Raw genomic sequence first — 12,259 nt, 5'->3', positions numbered from 1 at the left:
ATATTCTTAATGGGAAATCCCGCAATGATCTTGAAAAAGTTTACGTTTTATACCAAAACTAATAAGAAAAAAGTGCCGAGTCAGCATGTTATGTAGCTACGTTCAATCGAAAATTGAAAGATATAGGGTCTATGTTTTACAAATTTTCTTTATACGGTTTTGAAAAAGAAGCATTCTTCATTAACACCAAATCAGAAATACAATTTGAGTATTCTTTACTTTTTCGGAAGCTGGAAACGATCAAAGTTGAGTGGTATATTCTTAATGGGAAATCCCATACAAAAATGCGCCACGGCCTATTTATTTTACTCCAGCGGTCGAATTTGCGGTTTTGAAACTCATTTTTTTTCGTTGCCCCTTCAAAAGTAAAAAGTACTAAAATGAAATTGGTAAAATGCAATTACCCCCTTTTCGGTTGGAAACCTCATTAATTAACCTGGCGGTGCAATATGCATTGGTTCTGCTTGTTTGTATGGACTACACAAGCTACTTTCTGGTAAGAAGCACCATGGGACAACTCTTGTCTTCCCGATTAAACATACACCCACTGTTGAAGCAGCGACGAGCCTTGAACCCATAACCTCTAGGTTAGAAGAAGCAGGCACGCTCTGTGCCACAGCACCAGACATGATAACTAATATCCATTAAAGCCTCACATCCATACTTTGTTTTCGGCCATATTACAAAGTTCCTAGCAGTGGAAATTGTTATGGAGAAAAACCTTTGACTTTCCAGATGTTCGTAGTTGTTACACGCTGTATTTAGATGTTCGTAGTTGTTACACGCTGTATTTTTTACATAGAGATCGGGGCCCTAGAGATGGAGGTCGGGTGCAGTGGAGTAAATGTTGGGGGTCGGAGCCATAAAAGTGAAAAATGTACAGTCGGTATCGGTGAGACGCAATGAAAACATTCTAATACAAAAAGTGCTTCAAACAAACTAATAGGAAAAAAGTGCTGATTCACCAGGCATATTATGTAGCTACGTTCAATCGAAAGTTAAAATATAATAAAGTCTATGTTTGACACTGTTTTTAGAAGAGTGGTTTGGATGTTAAAGTTTAGGAATGAAAATTTCAGCTGTTCCACCACGCACCCATGGGGTCGCTTTGTATGCGTGATCGTTAGTTGTTCACAGGAGAACCTTCGCAGTGCAAAGGTGTAAAAACTGTGGAGACCTTAACCAACTTCAACAATGCCATATTGTAGCAGTATATTATCACAAGCACATCTCTGTCTTTTCCGATGTCCGTACTATTTTGTCTGAAACAAGAACCAGTGATGCAAAAATCGCTATGAAAAAGATACGATTTCAGCAGTGAGATTAAGTAGCGACAAGCAACGTTAAAACCGCAAAATAATAATACAAATAACGACTTGTAAACATAATAAAGAGTAACAATGTTTACATCACCAAGACGGGATTACACAAGTGACAAACTAAACTTTCATTGGGAGAAGCAGTAATCTAAAAAAACGCTTTAACAAAGATACGAATCCGATTTTACAATGAGATCATTTGTTACCAACAGTGTACCTGCAAGCTGCGTAAGAAGGGAACAAACCGAAACGTATTAATAAAAAATTAGGACTTGCAGTTGTCTTAAAAACGTAAACAAAGTTTACATCACCAAAACGAGATTACACAAAGAACAGATAAAGCTTGTGAGTATATAAAACTGCTTGTGGGGGCAGTATATTTAAACAATGCCTTTCCTTTAATTAATGTTGGTGTGTCTCAAAGAATGAAGGAAACTGATTTAATTTTTGTATGGCCTATGTTATTGCTGGATGTTCATGTGTAGGTGGGGTAATGTGTGTAAATAAAATTGCAACGTATTATTATACCGTTAATATGTGTGCAACCTTGTGGCCATAATGAATTTGTAAAACATAACTGAAGCAATAGAAATATCTAGTCTTAATAACTGCTTGTGGGGGGCAGTATATTTTAAAAAAAAACTGCTTGTGGGGGCAGTATATTTAAACAATGCCTTTCCTTTAATTAATGTTGATGTGTCTAAAAGAATGAAGGAAACTGATTTAATTTTTGTATGGCCTATGTGATTGCTGGATGTTCATGTGTAGGTGTGGTAATGTGTGTAAATAAAATTGCAACGTGTTATTATACCGTTAATATGTGTGCAACCTTGTGGCCATAATGAATTTGTAAAACATAACTGAAGCAATAGAAATATCTAGTCTTAATATGCAGTTTGGTCTTGAAACAGAATTGTGATGCATTGAACATTTGATTTTAGGTTTGGGAGAACCCTATTGTTTATATAGCCTTATGCTTGATCCATATTATTACAGAGACAGTAGGCTTTCACTTCTCTGGAAAGCCGAAAAAATCCGCAACAGTATCGAAGTACTAAAGCGTATGGGGATGGCCTACGGGTTGGAGGCCGGGGTTTGGAGTAAAGAAAATCTTCGAACAGCTATGACGCAGGGGTTTTGTTCAAGTCAAGTAAAGCCACCCAAAAGGTTAGCGCAACCCAACAAGTAGATAATATTTTGGCAGATCCTTTTTGCTTACATGAGTTCGAAATAACGGAAACAGAAGCAGAATACAACTTTCGCAGTATATAACGCAACGCAACAAAAAATGTTAATATGCAAGACCGCTTTTGCTTACACGCATTCCAACTATCGTGAACCACCACCTCATCAAAGTAATGAAATTTTATTTTAGAAAATAATGATGGCCGTTTTAACGAATTTTTAGAACGGAATCATGGAATTTTCAGCGAGCCGCTTGATAACCGAAGACAGACCAACTTTTGACAAATGCCAATAAACCGCAATGCGTTGTACATTCGTCTCTTCAAAATCTGGCTGAGGGTTATGTGTTTAGAGTTAATTTGGCTGGGGCGTATGTTTTGGATAATTTTATGACATGAATTAGTGCTTGTTTTATATAAGGTCAATAAAAAACGTCTCCTGTTCTTACGATGTTTAAAATTTTAACGTTAGAACCGCAAAATAATAATACAAATAACGACTTGTAAACATAATAAAGAGTAACAATGTTTACATCACCAAGACGGGATTACACAAGTGACAAACTAAACTTTCATTGGGAGAAGCAGTAATCTAAAAAAACGCTTTAACAAAGATACGAATCCGATTTTACAATGAGATCATTTGTTACCAACAGTGTAGCTGCAAGCTGCGTAAGAAGGGAACAAACCGAAACGTATTAATAAAAAATTAGGACTTGCAGTTGTCTTAAAAACGTAAACAAAGTTTACATCACCAAAACGAGATTACACAAAGAACAGATAAAGCTTGTGAGTATATAAAACTGCTTGTGGGGGCAGTATATTTAAACAATGCCTTTCCTTTAATTAATGTTGGTGTGTCTCAAAGAATGAAGGAAACTGATTTAATTTTTGTATGACCTATGTTATTGCTGGATGTTCATGTGTAGGTGGGGTAATGTGTGTAAATAAAATTGCAAAGTATTATTATACCGTTAATATGTGTGCAACCTTGTGTCCATAATGAATTTGTAAAACATAACTGAAGCAATAGAAATATCTAGTCTTAATAACTGCTTGTGGGGGGCAGTATATTTAAAAAAAAACTGCTTGTGGGGGCAGTATATTTAAACAATGCCTTTCCTTTAATTAATGTTGATGTGTCTAAAAGAATGAAGGAAACTGATTTAATTTTTGTATGGCCTATGTGATTGCTGGATGTTCATGTGTAGGTGTGGTAATGTGTGTAAATAAAATTGCAACGTATTATTATACCGTTAATATGTGTGCAACCTTGTGGCCATAATGAATTTGTAAAACATAACTGAAGCAATAGAAATATCTAGTCTTAATATGCAGTTTGGTCTTGAAACAGAATTGTGATGCATTGAACATTTGATTTTAGGTTTGGGAGAACCCTATTGTTTATATAGCCTTATGCTTGATCCATATTATTACAGAGACAGTAGGCTTTCACTTCTCTGGAAAGCCGAAAAAATCCGCAACAGTATCGAAGTACTAAAGCGTATGGGGATGGCCTACGGGTTGGAGGCCGGGGTTTGGAGTAAAGAAAATCTTCGAACAGCTATGACGCAGGGGTTTTGTTCAAGTCAAGTAAAGCCACCCAAAAGGTTAGCGCAACCCAACAAGTAGATGATATTTTGGCAGATCCTTTTTGCTTACATGAGTTCGAAATAACGGAAACAGAAGCAGAATACAACTTTCGCAGTATATAACGCAACGCAACAAAAAATGTTAATATGCAAGACCGCTTTTGCTTACACGCATTCCAACTATCGTGAACCACCACCTCATCAAAGTAATGAAATTTTATTTTAGAAAATAATGATGGCCGTTTTAACGAATTTTTAGAACGGAATCATGGAATTTTCAGCGAGCCGCTTGATAACCGAAGACAGACCAACTTTTGACAAATGCCAATAAACCGCAATGCGTTGTACATTCGTCTCTTCAAAATCTGGCTGAGGGTTATGTGTTTAGAGTTAATTTGGCTGGGGCGTATGTTTTGGATAATTTTATGACATGAATTAGTGCTTGTTTTATATAAGGTCAATAAAAAACGTCTCCTGTTCTTACGATGTTTAAAATTTTAACGTTAGAACCGCAAAATAATAATACAAATAACGACTTGGAAACATAATAAAGATATGGGGGCCCAACCTGGTCAAAATACAACAAGAAAAAAGGCATTTTATGCATTAAGTTGCATTATTTTTATATTAAAGTTGTATTATTTTTAGATCTTAATCTCACAAAAAAATAATTTTACTCTACAACTTGAATTAATTTTACGTTACAACTTGAATTATTTTTACGCTACAACTTGAATTATTTTTACGCTACGACTTGAATTAATTTTACGTTACGACTTGAATTATTTTTACGTTACGACTTGAATTATTTTTACGCTACGACTTGAATTATTTTTACGTTACGAGTTGAATTATTTTTACGTTACAACTTGAATTATTTTTACGCTACGACTTGAATTATTTTTACGCTATGACTTGAATTAATTTTATATCCGGTAAAATCGCTCATGCGTTTCGAAACTCCGGGCGTAAACTATACAGTTGTTTTTAATGCACAACTAATTTTACAGTAGGATAAGGCTAAATAGAGATTCTAATATAAATCTTGTTTTATAATATCGAATATTATGGTGATTAATACTAGCATCAGCAATCAGCTTAGTAATTAGTTAATATAGTATAGTATATGCTCATGCCTACGAATCTTAATAGAAACTACATTTATCATACAGTATGAGTGGATATGCAGCTCTTAACTGCTAAGTACTATAGCAGAAAATGTCTTAGCGTTTTCAGATTTTCTATAGACCCTGAACGCCGAAAAGGGTGGCGTATTAATTCAAGGAGGAGACCAGAGATAGTGGCTAAGTATTGTTTTCCTCGAAGTTACTTCGATAGGTAAATTTTTACAAAGTTACTGTAAGTTTCGTTGCCGGGTGTACTTGCTACGTTAGAGAGCCAAAAAGTAAAATCACGGCAATTTGCCAGCAAAACTGCAGCTATAGCTATATATGTTATGCACCATATTTTAATGTTATGCATTTTTGTTTGTATTTTTATAGTTTAAACATGTTCCTTTATGTTTTTGGTTGGTATACTTGATAGTTTCTGTTTTTTTATTCTTTTATCGGTGGAATGTTCAATAAAAGAAAACCATTTTTACGCAGAGAAGTGTTCGGTTCTTAAAAAATTGCAATATTTAGGGTTTTAGACGAATAAACAGCACACAGATACGTTAAAATTGTATGCATTGTGATCCGTAATAGCGGCTACTATGACGTCATAGACTGACAATGGAGTTTTGAAACGCATGAGCGATTTTACCGGATATAAAATTAATTCAAGTCATATCGTAAAATTAATTCAAGTCGTAACGTAAAATAAATTCAAGTCGTAACGTAAAAATAATTCAAGTCGTAACGTAAAAATAATTCAAGTCATAACGTAAAATTAATTCAAGTCGTAACGTAAAAATAATTCAAGTCGTAACGTAAAAATAATTCAAGTCGTAACGTAAAAATAATTCAAGTCGTAACGTAAAAATAATTCAAGTTGTAACGTAAAATTAATTCAAGTTGTAACGTAAAATTAATTCAAGTTGTAACGTAAAATTAATTCAAGTCGTAACGTAAAATAAATTCAAGTCGTAACGTAAAATAAATTCAAGTCGTAACGTAAAAATAATTCAAGTCGTAACGTAAAAATAATTCAAGTCATAACGTAAAATTAATTCAAGTCGTAACGTAAAATTAATTCAAGTCGTAACGTAAAAATAATTCAAGTCGTAACGTAAAAATAATTCAAGTCGTAGCGTAAAAATAATTCAAGTTGTAACGTAAAATTAATTCAAGTTGTAACGTAAAATTAATTCAAGTTGTAACGTAAAATTAATTCAAGTTGTAGGGTAAAATTATTTTTTGTGAAATTAAGATCCAAAAATAATACAACTTGTGATATAAAAATAATACAACTTATTACATTATTGCGATTTATTCGTGTTGTATTTTGACCATGTTGGGCCCCCATATAAAGACGTGTAAACAATGTTTACATCACCAAGACGGGATTACACAAGTGACAATAAAACTTTCATTGGGAGAAGCCTTAATCTAAAAAAAAAACGCTTTAACAGAAATACGAATTCGATTTTACAATAAGATCATTTGTTACCAACAGTGCAGCTGCAAGCTGCGTTAGAAGGGAACAAACCGAAACGTATTAATATAAATTAGGACTTGCAATGATCTTGGAAAAAACGTAAACTTTACCAAAACTAATAAGAAAAAAGTGCCGAGTCAGCATGTTATGTAGCTACGTTCAATCAAAAATTGAAAGATATAGGGTCTATGTTTTACAAATTTTCTTTATACGGTTTTAAAAAAGAAGCATTCTTCATTAATACCAAATCAGAAATACAATTTGAGTATTCTTTACTTTTTCGGAAGGTGGAAACGATCAAAGTTGAGTGGTATATTCTTAATGGGAAATCCCATACAAAAATGCGCCACGGCGTATTTATTTTACTCCAGCGGTCGAATTTGCGGTTTTGAAACTCATTTTTTTTCGTTGCCCCTTCAAAAGTAAAAAGTACTAAAATGAAATTGGTAAAATGCAATTACCCCCTTTTCGGTTGGAAACCTCATTAATTAACCTGGCGGTGCAATATGCATTGGTTCTGCTTGTTTGTATGGACTACACAAGCTACTCTCTGGTAAGAAGCACCATGGGACAACTCTTTGTCTTCCCGATTAAACATACACCCACTGTTGAAGCAGCGACGAGCCTTGAACCCATAACCTCTAGGTTAGAAGAAGCAGGCACGCTCTGTGCCACAGCACCAGACATGATAACTAATATCTTTTAAAGCCTCACATCCATACTTTGTTTTCAGCCATATTACAAAGTTCCTAGCAGTGGAAAATGTTATGGAGAAAAACCTTTGACTTTCCAGATGTTCGTAGTTGTTACACGCTGTATTTAGATGTTCGTAGTTGTTACACGCTGTATTTTTTACATAGAGATCGGGGCCCTAGAGATGGAGGTCGGGTGCAGTGGAGTAAATGTTGGGGGTCGGAGCCATAAAAGTGAAAAATGTACAGTCGGTATCGGTGAGACGCAATGAAAACATTCTAATACAAAAAGTGCTTCAAACAAACTAATAGGAAAAAAGTGCTGATTCACCAGTCATATTATGTAGCTACGTTCAATCGAAAGTTAAAATATAATAAAGTCTATGTTTGACACTGTTTTTAGAAGAGTGGTTTGGATGTTAAAGTTTAGGAATGAAAATTTCAGCTGTTCCACCACGCACCCATGGGGTCGCTTTGTATGCGTGATCGTTAGTTGTTCACAGGAGAACCTTCGCAGTGCAAAGGTGTAAAAACAGTGGAGACCTTAACCAAAGTCAACAATGCCATATTGTAGCAGTATATTATCACAAGCACATCTCTGTCTTTTCCGATGTCCGTACTATTTTGTCTGAAACAAGAACCAGTGATGCAAAAATCGCTATGAAAAAGATACGATTTCAGCAGTGAGATTAAGTAGCGACAAGCAACGTTAAAACCGCAAAATAATAATACAAATAACGACTTGTAAACATAATAAAGAGTAACAATGTTTACATCACCAAGACGGGATTACACAAGTGACAAACTAAACTTTCATTGGGAGAAGCAGTAATCTAAAAAAACGCTTTAACAAAGATACGAATCCGATTTTACAATGAGATCATTTGTTACCAACAGTGTAGCTGCAAGCTGCGTAAGAAGGGAACAAACCGAAACGTATTAATAAAAAATTAGGACTTGCAGTTGTCTTAAAAACGTAAACAAAGTTTACATCACCAAAACGAGATTACACAAAGAACAGATAAAGCTTGTGAGTATATAAAACTGCTTGTGGGGGCAGTATATTTAAACAATGCCTTTCCTTTAATTAATGTTGATGTGTCTAAAAGAATGAAGGAAACTGATTTAATTTTTGTATGGCCTATGTGATTGCTGGATGTTCATGTGTAGGTGTGGTAATGTGTGTAAATAAAATTGCAACGTATTATTATACCGTTAATATGTGTGCAACCTTGTGGCCATAATGAATTTGTAAAACATAACTGAAGCAATAGAAATATCTAGTCTTAATATGCAGTTTGGTCTTGAAACAGAATTGTGACGCATTGAACATTTGATTTTAGGTTTGGGAGAACCCTATTGTTTATATAGCCTTATGCTTGATCCATATTATTACAGAGACAGTAGGCTTTCACTTCTCTGGAAAGCCGAAAAAATCCGCAACAGTATCGAAGTACTAAAGCGTATGGGGATGGCCTACGGGTTGGAGGCCGGGGTTTGGAGTAAAGAAAATCTTCGAACAGCTATGACGCAGGGGTTTTGTTCAAGTCAAGTAAAGCCACCCAAAAGGTTAGCGCAACCCAACAAGTAGATGATATTTTGGCAGATCCTTTTTGCTTACATGAGTTCGAAATAACGGAAACAGAAGCAGAATACAACTTTCGCAGTATATAACGCAACGCAACAAAAAATGTTAATATGCAAGACCGCTTTTGCTTACACGCATTCCAACTATCGTGAACCACCACCTCATCAAAGTAATGAAATTTTATTTTAGAAAATAATGATGGCCGTTTTAACGAATTTTTAGAACGGAATCATGGAATTTTCAGCGAGCCGCTTGATAACCGAAGACAGACCAACTTTTGACAAATGCCAATAAACCGCAATGCGTTGTACATTCGTCTCTTCAAAATCTGGCTGAGGGTTATGTGTTTAGAGTTAATTTGGCTGGGGCGTATGTTTTGGATAATTTTATGACATGAATTAGTGCTTGTTTTATATAAGGTCAATAAAAAACGTCTCCTGTTCTTACGATGTTTAAAATTTTAACGTTAGAACCGGAAAATAATAATACAAATAACGACTTGTAAACATAATAAAGACGTGTAAACAATGTTTACATCACCAAGACGGGATTACACAAGTGACAATAAAACTTTCATTGGGAGAAGCCTTAATCTAAAAAAAAAACGCTTTAACAGAAATACGAATTCGATTTTACAATAAGATCATTTGTTACCAACAGTGCAGCTGCAAGCTGCGTTAGAAGGGAACAAACCGAAACGTATTAATATAAATTAGGACTTGCAATGATCTTGGAAAAAACGTAAACTTTACCAAAACTAATAAGAAAAAAGTGCCGAGTCAGCATGTTATGTAGCTACGTTCAATCAAAAATTGAAAGATATAGGGTCTATGTTTTACAAATTTTCTTTATACGGTTTTGAAAAAGAAGCATTCTTCATTAATACCAAATCAGAAATACAATTTGAGTATTCTTTACTTTTTCGGAAGGTGGAAACGATCAAAGTTGAGTGGTATATTCTTAATGGGAAATCCCATACAAAAATGCGCCACGGCGTATTTATTTTACTCCAGCGGTCGAATTTGCGGTTTTGAAACTCATTTTTTTTCGTTGCCCCTTCAAAAGTAAAAAGTACTAAAATGAAATTGGTAAAATGCAATTACCCCCTTTTCGGTTGGAAACCTCATTAATTAACCTGGCGGTGCAATATGCATTGGTTCTGCTTGTTTGTATGGACTACACAAGCTACTCTCTGGTAAGAAGCACCATGGGACAACTCTTTGTCTTCCCGATTAAACATACACCCACTGTTGAAGCAGCGACGAGCCTTGAACCCATAACCTCTAGGTTAGAAGAAGCAGGCACGCTCTGTGCCACAGCACCAGACATGATAACTAATATCCTTTAAAGCCTCACATCCATACTTTGTTTTCAGCCATATTACAAAGTTCCTAGCAGTGGAAAATGTTATGGAGAAAAACCTTTGACTTTCCAGATGTTCGTAGTTGTTACACGCTGTATTTAGATGTTCGTAGTTGTTACACGCTGTATTTTTTACATAGAGATCGGGGCCCTAGAGATGGAGGTCGGGTGCAGTGGAGTAAATGTTGGGGGTCGGAGCCATAAAAGTGAAAAATGTACAGTCGGTATCGGTGAGACGCAATGAAAACATTCTAATACAAAAAGTGCTTCAAACAAACTAATAGGAAAAAAGTGCTGATTCACCAGTCATATTATGTAGCTACGTTCAATCGAAAGTTAAAATATAATAAAGTCTATGTTTGACACTGTTTTTAGAAGAGTGGTTTGGATGTTAAAGTTTAGGAATGAAAATTTCAGCTGTTCCACCACGCACCCATGGGGTCGCTTTGTATGCGTGATCGTTAGTTGTTCACAGGAGAACCTTCGCAGTGCAAAGGTGTAAAAACAGTGGAGACCTTAACCAAAGTCAACAATGCCATATTGTAGCAGTATATTATCACAAGCACATCTCTGTCTTTTCCGATGTCCGTACTATTTTGTCTGAAACAAGAACCAGTGATGCAAAAATCGCTATGAAAAAGATACGATTTCAGCAGTGAGATTAAGTAGCGACAAGCAACGTTAAAACCGCAAAATAATAATACAAATAACGACTTGTAAACATAATAAAGAGTAACAATGTTTACATCACCCAGACGGGATTACACAAGTGACAAACTAAACTTTCATTGGGAGAAGCAGTAATCTAAAAAAACGCTTTAACAAAGATACGAATCCGATTTTACAATGAGATCATTTGTTACCAACAGTGTAGCTGCAAGCTGCGTAAGAAGGGAACAAACCGAAACGTATTAATAAAAAATTAGGACTTGCAGTTGTCTTAAAAACGTAAACAAAGTTTACATCACCAAAACGAGATTACACAAAGAACAGATAAAGCTTGTGAGTATATAAAACTGCTTGTGGGGGCAGTATATTTAAACAATGCCTTTCCTTTAATTAATGTTGGTGTGTCTCAAAGAATGAAGGAAACTGATTTAATTTTTGTATGGCCTATGTTATTGCTGGATGTTCATGTGTAGGTGGGGTAATGTGTGTAAATAAAATTGCAAAGTATTATTATACCGTTAATATGTGTGCAACCTTGTGGCCATAATGAATTTGTAAAACATAACTGAAGCAATAGAAATATCTAGTCTTAATAACTGCTTGTGGGGGGCAGTATATTTAAAAAAAAAACTGCTTGTGGGGGCAGTATATTTAAACAATGCCTTTCCTTTAATTAATGTTGATGTGTCTAAAAGAATGAAGGAAACTGATTTAATTTTTGTATGGCCTATGTGATTGCTGGATGTTCATGTGTAGGTGTGGTAATGTGTGTAAATAAAATTGCAACGTATTATTATACCGTTAATATGTGTGCAACCTTGTGGCCATAATGAATTTGTAAATTATAACTGAAGCAATAGAAATATCTAGTCTAAATATGCAGTTCGGTCTTGAAACAGAATTGTGATGCATTGAACATTTGATTTTAGGTTTGGGAGAACCCTATTGTTTATATAGCCTTATGCTTGATCCATATTATTACAGAGACAGTAGGCTTTCACTTCTCTGGAAAGCCGAAAAAATCCGCAACAGTATCGAAGTACTAAAGCGTATGGGGATGGCCTACGGGTTGGAGGCCGGGGTTTGGAGTAAAGAAAATCTTCGAACAGCTATGACGCAGGGGTTTTGTTCAAGTCAAGTAAAGCCACCCAAAAGGTTAGCGCAACCCAACAAGTAGATGATATTTTGGCAGATCCTTTTTGCTTACATGAGTTCGAAATAACGGAAACAGAAAAAGCCACCCAAAAGGTTAGCG

The sequence above is a fragment of the Ciona robusta genome, unplaced genomic scaffold (assembly GCF_009617815.1).
Source record: "Ciona robusta unplaced genomic scaffold, ASM961781v2 AP042738.1".
In the NCBI taxonomy this organism is placed as follows: domain Eukaryota; kingdom Metazoa; phylum Chordata; class Ascidiacea; order Phlebobranchia; family Cionidae; genus Ciona; species Ciona robusta.
This window is presented reverse-complemented; position numbering follows the sequence as displayed.